This window comes from Pempheris klunzingeri, chromosome 19, assembly GCF_042242105.1.
Source record: "Pempheris klunzingeri isolate RE-2024b chromosome 19, fPemKlu1.hap1, whole genome shotgun sequence".
Classification (NCBI taxonomy): Eukaryota; Metazoa; Chordata; class Actinopteri; order Acropomatiformes; family Pempheridae; genus Pempheris; species Pempheris klunzingeri.
Window position 1 is genome coordinate 22,533,015 of NC_092030.1, and position 10,000 is coordinate 22,543,014.

Below are 10,000 nucleotides of genomic sequence, written 5' to 3' on the forward strand. Positions count from 1 at the left end.
TCCCCCTGTCCTGTGACTGTCTCCCCCCCTGTCCTGTGACTGTCTCCCCCTGTCCTGTGACTGTCTCCCCCTGTCCTGTGACTGTCTCCCCCCCTGTCCTGTGACTGTCTCCCCCTGTCCTGTGACTGTCTCCCCCCCTGTCCTGTGACTGTCTCCCCCCCTGTCCTGTGACTGTCTCCCCCTGTCCTGTGACTGTCTCCCCCCCTGTCCTGTGACTGTCTCCCCCCTGTCCTGTGACTGTCTCCCCCCCTGTCCTGTGACTGTCTCCCCCTGTCCTGTGACTGTCTCCCCCCCTGTCCTGTGACTGTCTCCCCTCCTGTCCTGTGACTGTCTCCCCCTGTCCTGTGACTGTCTCCCCCCCTGTCCTGTGACTGTCTCCCCCCCTGTCCTGTGACTGTCTCCCCTCCTGTCCTGTGACTGTCTCCCCCTGTCCTGTGACTGTCTCCCCCTGTCCTGTGACTGTCTCCCCCCCTGTCCTGTGACTGTCTCCCCCTGTCCTGTGACTGTCTCCCCCTGTCCTGTGACTGTCTCCCCCCCGTCCTGTGACTGTCTCCCCCTGTCCTGTGACTGTCTCCCCCCCTGTCCTGTGACTGTCTCCCCCTGTCCTGTGACTGTCTCCCCCCCTGTCCTGTGACTGTCTCCCCCTGTCCTGTGACTGTCTCCCCCCCTGTCCTGTGACTGTCTCCCCCCCTGTCCTGTGACTGTCTCCCCCTGTCCTGTGACTGTCTCCCCCTGTCCTGTGACTGTCTCCCCCCCTGTCCTGTGACTGTCTCCCCCTGTCCTGTGACTGTCTCCCCCCCTGTCCTGTGACTGTCTCCCCCTGTCCTGTGACTGTCTCCCCCCCTGTCCTGTGACTGTCTCCCCCTGTCCTGTGACTGTCTCCCCCCCTGTCCTGTGACTGTCTCCCCCTGTCCTGTGACTGTCTCCCCCTGTCCTGTGACTGTCTCCCCCCCTGTCCTGTGACTGTCTCCCCCTGTCCTGTGACTGTCTCCCCCTGTCCTGTGACTGTCTCCCCCCCGTCCTGTGACTGTCTCCCCCTGTCCTGTGACTGTCTCCCCCCCTGTCCTGTGACTGTCTCCCCCCCTGTCCTGTGACTGTCTCCCCCTGTCCTGTGACTGTCTCCCCCCCTGTCCTGTGACTGTCTCCCCCTGTCCTGTGACTGTCTCCCCCCCTGTCCTGTGACTGTCTCCCCCTGTCCTGTGACTGTCTCCCCCCCTGTCCTGTGACTGTCTCCCCTCCTGTCCTGTGACTGTCTCCCCCTGTCCTGTGACTGTCTCCCCCCCTGTCCTGTGACTGTCTCCCCCTGTCCTGTGACTGTCTCCCCCCCTGTCCTGTGACTGTCTCCCCCTGTCCTGTGACTGTCTCCCCCTGTCCTGTGACTGTCTCCCCCCCTGTCCTGTGACTGTCTCCCCCTGTCCTGTGACTGTCTCCCCCCCTGTCCTGTGACTGTCTCCCCCTGTCCTGTGACTGTCTCCCCCTGTCCTGTGACTGTCTCCCCCCCTGTCCTGTGACTGTCTCCCCCCTGTCCTGTGACTGTCTCCCCCCCTGTCCTGTGACTGTCTCCCCCCCTGTCCTGTGACTGTCTCCCCCTGTCCTGTGACTGTCTCCCCCCCTGTCCTGTGACTGTCTCCCCCTGTCCTGTGACTGTCTCCCCCTGTCCTGTGACTGTCTCCCCCCCTGTCCTGTGACTGTCTCTCCCCCTGTCCTGTGACTGTCTCCCCCTGTCCTGTGACTGTCTCCCCCTGTCCTGTGACTGTCTCTCCCCCTGTCCTGTGACTGTCTCCCCCTGTCCTGTGACTGTCTCCCCCCCTGTCCTGTGACTGTCTCCCCCTGTCCTGTGACTGTCTCCCCCTGTCCTGTGACTGTCTCCCCCTGTCCTGTGACTGTCTCCCCCCCTGTCCTGTGACTGTCTCCCCCTGTCCTGTGACTGTCTCCCCCCCTGTCCTGTGACTGTCTCCCCCCCTGTCCTGTGACTGTCTCCCCTCCTGTCCTGTGACTGTCTCCCCCCCTGTCCTGTGACTGTCTCCCCTCCTGTCCTGTGACTGTCTCCCCTCCTGTCCTGTGACTGTCTCCCCCCCTGTCCTGTGACTGTCTCCCCCTGTCCTGTGACTGTCTCCCCCTGTCCTGTGACTGTCTCCCCCCCTGTCCTGTGACTGTCTCCCCCTGTCCTGTGACTGTCTCCCCCCCTGTCCTGTGACTGTCTCCCCTCCTGTCCTGTGACTGTCTCCCCTCCTGTCCTGTGACTGTCTCCCCTCCTGTCCTGTGACTGTCTCCCCTCCTGTCCTGTGACTGTCTCCCCCTGTCCTGTGACTGTCTCCCCTCCTGTCCTGTGACTGTCTCCCCCCCTGTCCTGTGACTGTCTCCCCCTGTCCTGTGACTGTCTCCCCCCCTGTCCTGTGACTGTCTCCCCCTGTCCTGTGACTGTCTCCCCCCCTGTCCTGTGACTGTCTCCCCCTGTCCTGTGACTGTCTCCCCCTGTCCTGTGACTGTCTCCCCCTGTCCTGTGACTGTCTCCCCTCCTGTCCTCTGACTGTCTCCCCCTGTCCTGTGACTGTCTCCCCCTGTCCTGTGACTGTCTCCCCCTGTCCTGTGACTGTCTCCCCCCCTGTCCTGTGACTGTCTCCCCCTGTCCTGTGACTGTCTCCCCCTGTCCTGTGACTGTCTCCCCCCCTGTCCTGTGACTGTCTCCCCCTGTCCTGTGACTGTCTCCCCCCCTGTCCTGTGACTGTCTCCCCCCCTGTCCTGTGACTGTCTCCCCCCTGTCCTGTGACTGTCTCCCCCTGTCCTGTGACTGTCTCCCCCCCTGTCCTGTGACTGTCTCCCCCTGTCCTGTGACTGTCTCCCCCCCTGTCCTGTGACTGTCTCCCCTCCTGTCCTGTGACTGTCTCCCCTCCTGTCCTGTGACTGTCTCCCCTCCTGTCCTGTGACTGTCTCCCCCTGTCCTGTGACTGTCTCCCCTCCTGTCCTGTGACTGTCTCCCCCCCTGTCCTGTGACTGTCTCCCCTCCTGTCCTGTGACTGTCTCCCCTCCTGTCCTCTGACTGTCTCCCCTCCTGTCCTGTGACTGTCTCCCCCTGTCCTCTGACTGTCTCCCCTCCTGTCCTGTGACTGTCTCCCCTCCTGTCCTCTGACTGTCTCCCCTCCTGTCCTGTGACTGTCTCCCCCTGTCCTGTGACTGTCTCCCCCCCTGTCCTGTGACTGTCTCCCCCTGTCCTGTGACTGTCTCCCCTCCTGTCCTGTGACTGTCTCCCCTCCTGTCCTGTGACTGTCTCCCCCCCTGTCCTGTGACTGTCTCCCCTCCTGTCCTGTGACTGTCTCCCCCCCTGTCCTATGACTGTCTCCCCTCCTGTCCTATGACTGTCTCCCCCCCTGTCCTGTGACTGTCTCCCCTCCTGTCCTGTGACTGTCTCCCCCCCTGTCCTGTGACTGTCTCCCCCTGTCCTCTGACTGTCTCCCCTCCTGTCCTGTGACTGTCTCCCCTCCTGTCCTGTGACTGTCTCCCCCTGTCCTGTGACTGTCTCCCCTCCTGTCCTGTGACTGTCTCCCCCTGTCCTGTGACTGTCTCCCCTCCTGTCCTGTGACTGTCTCCCCCCCTGTCCTGTGACTGTCTCCCCTCCTGTCCTATGACTGTCTCCCCCTGTCCTGTGACTGTCTCCCCCCCTGTCCTGTGACTGTCTCCCCTCCTGTCCTATGACTGTCTCCCCCTGTCCTGTGACTGTCTCCCCTCCTGTCCTGTGACTGTCTCCCCTCCTGTCCTGTGACTGTCTCCCCCCCTGTCCTGTGACTGTCTCCCCTCCTGTCCTCTGACTGTCTCCCCCCTGTCCTGTGACTGTCTCCCCCCCTGTCCTGTGACTGTCTCCCCTCCTGTCCTGTGACTGTCTCCCCTCCTGTCCTCTGACTGTCTCCCCTCCTGTCCTCTGTCTCCCCTCCTGTCCTCTGACTGTCTCCCCTCCTGTCCTGTGACTGTCTCCCCCCTGTCCTCTGACTGTCTCCCCTCCTGTCCTGTGACTGTCTCCCCCCCTGTCCTGTGACTGTCTCCCCTCCTGTCCTCTGACTGTCTCCCCCCCTGTCCTGTGACTGTCTCCCCCCTGTCCTGTGACTGTCTCCCCCCCTGTCCTGTGACTGTCTCCCCTCCTGTCCTGTGACTGTCTCCCCTCCTGTCCTCTGACTGTCTCCCCTCCTGTCCTCTGACTGTCTCCCCTCCCTGTCCTGTGACTGTCTCCCCCTGTCCTCTGACTGTCTCCCCTCCTGTCCTGTGACTGTCTCCCCCTGTCTCTGACTGTCTCCCTCCTGTCCTGTGACTGTCTCCCCCCTGTCCTCTGACTGTCTCCCTCCTGTCCTGTGACTGTCTCCCCCTGTCCTCTGACTGTCTCCCCCCTGTCCTGTGACTGTCTCCCCTGTCCTGTGACTGTCTCCCCCCCTGTCCTGACTGTCTCCCCTGTCTGTGACTGTCTCCCCCTGTCCTGTGACTGTCTCCCCCCTGTCCTGTGACTGTCTCCCCCTGTCCTGTGACTGTCTCCCCCCCCTGTCCTGTGACTGTCTCCCCCTGTCCTGTGACTGTCTCCCCCCTGTCCTGTGACTGTCTCCCCCTGTCCTGTGACTGTCTCCCCCCTGTCCTGTGACTGTCTCCCCCCTGTCCTGTGACTGTCTCCCCCTGTCCTGTGACTGTCTCCCCCCCTGTCCTGTGACTGTCTCCCCCTGTCCTGTGACTGTCTCCCCCCTGTCCTGTGACTGTCTCCCCCCCTGTCCTGTGACTGTCTCCCCCTGTCCTGTGACTGTCTCCCCCCCTGTCCTGTGACTGTCTCCCCCCTGTCCTGTGACTGTCTCCCCCCCTGTCCTGTGACTGTCTCCCCCTGTCCTGTGACTGTCTCCCCCCTGTCCTGTGACTGTCTCCCCCCTGTCCTGTGACTGTCTCCCCCCTGTCCTGTGACTGTCTCCCCCCTGTCCTGTGACTGTCTCCCCCCTGTCCTGTGACTGTCTCCCCCCTGTCCTGTGACTGTCTCCCCCCCTGTCCTGTGACTGTCTCCCCTGTCCTGTGACTGTCTCCCCCCTGTCCTGTGACTGTCTCCCCCTGTCCTGTGACTGTCTCCCCCCTGTCCTGTGACTGTCTCCCCTCCTGTCCTGTGACTGTCTCCCCCCTGTCCTGTGACTGTCTCCCCTCCTGTCCTGTGACTGTCTCCCTCCTGTCCTGTGACTGTCTCCCCCCTGTCCTGTGACTGTCTCCCCTGTCCTGTGACTGTCTCCCCTCCTGTCCTGTGACTGTCTCCCCCTGTCCTGTGACTGTCTCCCCCTGTCCTGTGACTGTCTCCCCCCTGTCCTGTGACTGTCTCCCCCTGTCCTGTGACTGTCTCCCCCCTGTCCTGTGACTGTCTCCCCCCTGTCCTGTGACTGTCTCCCCCTGTCCTGTGACTGTCTCCCCCTGTCCTGTGACTGTCTCCCCTCCTGTCCTGTGACTGTCTCCCCCTGTCCTGTGACTGTCTCCCCCCTGTCCTGTGACTGTCTCCCCCTGTCCTGTGACTGTCTCCCCCCCTGTCCTGTGACTGTCTCCCCCTGTCCTGTGACTGTCTCCCCCTGTCCTGTGACTGTCTCCCCCTGTCCTGTGACTGTCTCCCCCCTGTCCTGTGACTGTCTCCCCCTGTCCTGTGACTGTCTCCCCTCCTGTCCTGTGACTGTCTCCCCCCTGTCCTGTGACTGTCTCCCCCTGTCCTGTGACTGTCTCCCCCCTGTCCTGTGACTGTCTCCCCCCCTGTCCTGTGACTGTCTCCCCCTGTCCTGTGACTGTCTCCCCCCTGTCCTGTGACTGTCTCCCCTCCTGTCCTGTGACTGTCTCCCCTCCTGTCCTGTGACTGTCTCCCCTCCTGTCCTGTGACTGTCTCCCCTCCTGTCCTGTGACTGTCTCCCCTGTCTGTGACTGTCTCCCTCCTGTCCTGTGACTGTCTCCCCCCCTGTCCTGTGACTGTCTCCCCTCCTGTCCTGTGACTGTCTCCCCTCCTGTCCTCTGACTGTCTCCCCTCCTGTCCTGTGACTGTCTCCCCCCTGTCCTTGACTGTCTCCCCTCCTGTCCTGTGACTGTCTCCCCTCCTGTCCTCTGACTGTCTCCCCTCCTGTCCTGTGACTGTCTCCCCTGTCCTGTGACTGTCTCCCCCCTGTCCTGTGACTGTCTCCCCCTGTCCTGTGACTGTCTCCCCTCCTGTCCTGTGACTGTCTCCCCTCCTGTCCTGTGACTGTCTCCCCCCTGTCCTGTGACTGTCTCCCCTCCTGTCCTGTGACTGTCTCCCCCCCTGTCCTATGACTGTCTCCCCTCCTGTCCTATGACTGTCTCCCCCCCTGTCCTGTGACTGTCTCCCCTCCTGTCCTGTGACTGTCTCCCCCCCCTGTCCTGTGACTGTCTCCCCCTGTCCTCTGACTGTCTCCCCTCCTGTCCTGTGACTGTCTCCCCTCCTGTCCTGTGACTGTCTCCCCCTGTCCTGTGACTGTCTCCCCTCCTGTCCTGTGACTGTCTCCCCCTGTCCTGTGACTGTCTCCCTCCTGTCCTGTGACTGTCTCCCCCCTGTCCTGTGACTGTCTCCCCTCCTGTCCTATGACTGTCTCCCCCTGTCCTGTGACTGTCTCCCCCCCTGTCCTGTGACTGTCTCCCCTCCTGTCCTATGACTGTCTCCCCCCTGTCCTGTGACTGTCTCCCCTCCTGTCCTGTGACTGTCTCCCCTCCTGTCCTGTGACTGTCTCCCCCCCTGTCCTGTGACTGTCTCCCCTCCTGTCCTCTGACTGTCTCCCCCCTGTCCTGTGACTGTCTCCCCCCCTGTCCTGTGACTGTCTCCCCTCCTGTCCTGTGACTGTCTCCCCTCCTGTCCTCTGACTGTCTCCCCTCCTGTCCTCTGTCTCCCCTCCTGTCCTCTGACTGTCTCCCCTCCTGTCCTGTGACTGTCTCCCCCTGTCCTCTGACTGTCTCCCCCTCCCTGTCTGTGACTGTCTCCCCCCTGTCCTGTGACTGTCTCCCCTCCTGTCCTCTGACTGTCTCCCCCCTGTCCTGTGACTGTCTCCCCCCTGTCCTGTGACTGTCTCCCCCCCTGTCCTGTGACTGTCTCCCCTCCTGTCCTGTGACTGTCTCCCCTCCTGTCCTCTGACTGTCTCCCCTCCTGTCCTCTGACTGTCTCCCTCCCTGTCCTGTGACTGTCTCCCCCTGTCCTCTGACTGTCTCCCCTCCTGTCCTGTGACTGTCTCCCCCTGTCCTCTGACTGTCTCCCCTCCTGTCCTGTGACTGTCTCCCCTCCTGTCCTCTGACTGTCTCCCCTCCTGTCCTGTGACTGTCTCCCCCTGTCCTCTGACTGTCTCCCCTCCTGTCCTCTGACTGTCTCCCCTCCTGTCCTGTGACTGTCTCCCCCCTGTCCTCTGACTGTCTCCCCTCCTGTCCTGTGACTGTCTCCCCCTGTCCTGTGACTGTCTCCCCCCTGTCCTGTGACTGTCTCCCCCTGTCCTGTGACTGTTCCCCTCCTGTCCTGTGACTGTCTCCCCTCCTGTCCTGTGACTGTCTCCCCTCCTGTCCTGTGACTGTCTCCCCCCCTGTCCTGTGACTGTCTCCCCTCCTGTCCTGTGACTGTCTCCCCCCTGTCCTATGACTGTCTCCCCTCCTGTCCTATGACTGTCTCCCCCTGTCCTGTGACTGTCTCCCCCCCTGTCCTGTGACTGTCTCCCCTCCTGTCCTATGACTGTCTCCCCTCCTGTCCTGTGACTGTCTCCCCCTGTCCTCTGACTGTCTCCCCTCCTGTCCTGTGACTGTCTCCCCTCCTGTCCTGTGACTGTCTCCCCCTGTCCTGTGACTGTCTCCCCTCCTGTCCTGTGACTGTCTCCCCTCCTGTCCTGTGGACTGTCTCCCCCCTGTCCTGTGACTGTCTCCCTCCTGTCCTGTGACTGTCTCCCCCCCTGTCCTGTGACTGTCTCCCCTCCTGTCCTGTGACTGTCTCCCCTCCTGTCCTGTGACTGTCTCCCCCTGTCCTCTGACTGTCTCCCTCCTGTCCTGTGACTGTCTCCCCTCCTGTCCTGTGACTGTCTCCCCCTGTCCTGTGACTGTCTCCCCCCCTGTCCTGTGACTGTCTCCCCTCCTGTCCTCTGACTGTCTCCCCTCCTGTCCTGTGACTGTCTCCCCCTGTCCTCTGACTGTCTCCCCTCCTGTCCTGTGACTGTCTCCCCTCCTGTCCTGTGACTGTCTCCCCCCTGTCCTGTGACTGTCTCCCCCCCTGTCCTGTGACTGTCCTCCCCTCCTGTCCTGTGACTGTCTCCCCTCCTGTCCTGTGACTGTCTCCCCTCCTGTCCTGTGCTGTCTCCCCTCCTGTCCTGTGACTGTCTCCCCCCCTGTCCTGTGACTGTCTCCCCTCCTGTCCTGTGACTGTCTCCCCTCCTGTCCTGTGACTGTCTCCCCTCCTGTCCTGTGGCTGTCTCCCCTCCTGTCCTGTGACTGTCTCCCCCCCTGTCCTGTGACTGTCTCCCCCCCTGTCCTGTGACTGTCTCCCCTCCTGTCCTGTGACTGTCTCCCCTCCTGTCCTCTGACTGTCTCCCCTCCTGTCCTGTGACTGTCTCCCCCTGTCCTCTGACTGTCTCCCCTCCTGTCCTGTGACTGTCTCCCCTCCTGTCCTGTGACTGTCTCCCCTCCTGTCCTCTGACTGTCTCCCCTCCTGTCCTGTGACTGTCTCCCCCTGTCCTGTGACTGTCTCCCCCCCTGTCCTGTGACTGTCTCCCCCCCTGTCCTGTGACTGTCTCCCCCTGTCCTGTGACTGTCTCCCCCTGTCCTGTGACTGTCTCCCCCCCTGTCCTGTGACTGTCTCCCCCTGTCCTGTGACTGTCTCCCCCTGTCCTGTGACTGTCTCCCCCCCTGTCCTGTGACTGTCTCCCCCCGTCCTGTGACTGTCTCCCCCTGTCCTGTGACTGTCTCCCCCCCTGTCCTGTGACTGTCTCCCCTCCTGTCCTGTGACTGTCTCCCCCTGTCCTGTGACTGTCTCCCCTCCTGTCCTCTGACTGTCTCCCCTCCTGTCCTGTGACTGTCTCCCCTCCTGTCCTGTGACTGTCTCCCCTCCTGTCCTGTGACTGTCTCCCCTCCTGTCCTGTGACTGTCTCCCCCCCTGTCCTGTGACTGTCTCCCCCTGTCCTGTGACTGTCTCCCCCTGTCCTGTGACTGTCTCCTCCTGTCCTGTGACTGTCTCCCCCTGTCCTGTGACTGTCTCCCCTCCTGTCCTGTGACTGTCTCCCCCTGTCCTGTGACTGTCTCCCCTCCTGTCCTGTGACTGTCTCCCCTCCTGTCCTATGACTGTCTCCCCCCCTGTCCTATGACTGTCTCCCCCTGTCCTGTGACTGTCTCCCCCCCTGTCCTATGACTGTCTCCCCTCCTGTCCTATGACTGTCTCCCCCTGTCCTGTGACTGTCTCCCCTCCTGTCCTGTGACTGTCTCCCCTCCTGTCCTGTGACTGTCTCCCCCCCTGTCCTGTGACTGTCTCCCCTCCTGTCCTCTGACTGTCTCCCCCCCTGTCCTGTGACTGTCTCCCCCCCTGTCCTGTGACTGTCTCCCCCCCTGTCCTGTGACTGTCTCCCCTCCTGTCCTCTGACTGTCTCCCCTCCTGTCCTCTGACTGTCTCCCCCTGTCCTCTGACTGTCTCCCCTCCTGTCCTGTGACTGTCTCCCCCTGTCCTGTGACTGTCTCCCCCCCTGTCCTGTGACTGTCTCCCCCTGTCCTGTGACTGTCTCCCCTCCTGTCCTGTGACTGTCTCCCCTCCTGTCCTGTGACTGTCTCCCCCCCTGTCCTGTGACTGTCTCCCCCTGTCCTGTGACTGTCTCCCCTCCTGTCCTGTGACTGTCTCCCCTCCTGTCCTGTGACTGTCTCCCCCCCTGTCCTGTGACTGTCTCCCCCTGTCCTGTGACTGTCTCCCCTCCTGTCCTATGACTGTCTCCCCCCCTGTCCTGTGACTGTCTCCCCTCCTGTCCTGTGACTGTCTCCCCCCCTGTCCTATGACTGT

The 10,000-nt window shown here is 62.3% G+C and overlaps 1 protein-coding gene across 1 annotated transcript in view; it reads left to right on the forward strand.

The window, feature by feature from the left end:
* Positions 1-10,000, forward strand: part of myo5b (myosin VB) — a 62,563-nt gene that overhangs the window by 34,912 nt on the left and 17,651 nt on the right. The gene's annotated exons all lie outside the window — the stretch shown is intronic.